This window comes from Heterodontus francisci, unplaced genomic scaffold, assembly GCF_036365525.1.
Source record: "Heterodontus francisci isolate sHetFra1 unplaced genomic scaffold, sHetFra1.hap1 HAP1_SCAFFOLD_222, whole genome shotgun sequence".
Taxonomy (NCBI): domain Eukaryota; kingdom Metazoa; phylum Chordata; class Chondrichthyes; order Heterodontiformes; family Heterodontidae; genus Heterodontus; species Heterodontus francisci.
Genome location: NW_027141699.1, coordinates 2,737,175 through 2,738,782, shown reverse-complemented (window position 1 = coordinate 2,738,782; position 1,608 = coordinate 2,737,175). Strand labels below are relative to the sequence as shown.

At 44.4% G+C, this 1,608-nt stretch overlaps 1 non-coding gene across 1 annotated transcript; it reads right to left on the bottom strand.

The window, feature by feature from the left end:
• Positions 1–303: 303 nt before the first annotated feature.
• trnal-uaa (transfer RNA leucine (anticodon UAA)) lies at positions 304–387 on the bottom strand. The gene has a single exon. It is a non-coding gene; the product is annotated as a tRNA-Leu (tRNA).
• Positions 388–1,608: the final 1,221 nt, after the last annotated feature.

The following is a 1,608-nucleotide window of genomic DNA, read 5'->3' as shown; positions in this document are numbered from 1 at the left end:
TAGCGTATAAAGCGAGACCAAGGCTCAGGGCCTTCAGTTACCTGGAGGGGAGTCGGAGATGCAGCGGATCCTGTGAGGAACCACAATCCAGGAAGGATGAGAAGGTCATTGTCAGGGGACAGAGGAGATTAAGTTAAAGATTTACCAGTTTATAAGCAAGCGCAGAGCCAAGGAACGGTGCTGGGGCAGATCAAATAATAGGAAGCTGTGATCAGTTGGAAGGCAAGAGTGATTAAATGACAGAAGAGATGATGGTGCAATGCAAAAGTCAGGGACAGAATAAGTAACGTTTTGTAAGCGCAGATACAAGAAGTGGGGTTTGAACCCACGCAGACACATGTCTATTGGATTTTAAGTCCAACGCCTTAACCACTCGGCTATCCTGGAACATTAGGCCATCGCTTAAAATGAAATTTAATGTGATCCGGGTGCCATCTGGCCTTTTACAATACAAAGTTATGACTCCTCTCCCATGCTGAATTGGACCCTTCATTATTTATGAGCCTCAATCGGATCACCCCTCAGTCTATGTTTCTCTAAGGTGTAGGGTCCCAACTCTTTTAGTCTAACTTGATAACCAAGATGTCTTATACTGGGAATTCGTCGAATGTCTCTCCTCTGTACCCTTTCCAAAGCCTCAATATCACCCATCATGTGAGGAGACCAAGACTGGATGCAATATTCCAAGTGAGTCGTGACCAATGTTTCATAAAAGGACAAATTCGGGACATCTCAGATACTGAAGGAGTCCGTGTCCAGAAGCAGCAAGACCTGGACAACATTCAGGCTTGGGCTGCTAAGTGGCAAGTAACATTCACACCACATAAGTAACAGGCAATGACCATCTCCAACAAGAGAGAATGTAATCATCTCCCTTTGACGATCAACAGCATTACCATCGCTGACTCCCCCCACCATCAACATCCTGGGGGTTACCATTGACAAAAGGTTAACTGGACAATTCATATACATACTCTGGCAACAAGAGTAAATCAGATAGTGGGAATTCTGTGATGAGTAACTCAGCTCAAGGCACGTGGTGAAATGCTCATTAGGAGAGCTGGAGAAATGGACTGGTCAGGTGGGCAGAAAAGTGGCAAATGGAATTCAACTTGGAGAAGTGTGAGGTGATGCCTTTGGTGAGGTCAAACACAGCAAAGGAATACACAATTAATGGGTGAATGCTGAGAGGTGTAGACGAAGTGAGGGACCTTGAAGTGAATGTCCACAAATCCCTGAAAGTAGCAGGACAGGTTGATAAGTTGGTTAAGAAGGCTTTTGGAATCCTTTCCTTTATTAACCGATGTATAGAATATAAGAGCAGGGAGGTTATGCTGGAACTGTATAAATCATTAGTTAGGCCACAACTTGAGTTCTGTGTGCAGTTCTGGTCACCTCATTCCAGAAAGGATGTAATTGCACTAGAGAGGTTACAGAGGAGATTTACGAGGATGTTGCCAGGACTGGAAAAATGCAGCTATGAGGAAAGATTGGATAGACTGGGGTTGTTCTCCTTGGAATAGAAGAGGCTGAGGGGAGATTTGATTGAAATGTACAAAATTGTGAGGGGTCTGGATAGAATGGATGGGAAGGGTCTATTTACCTTAG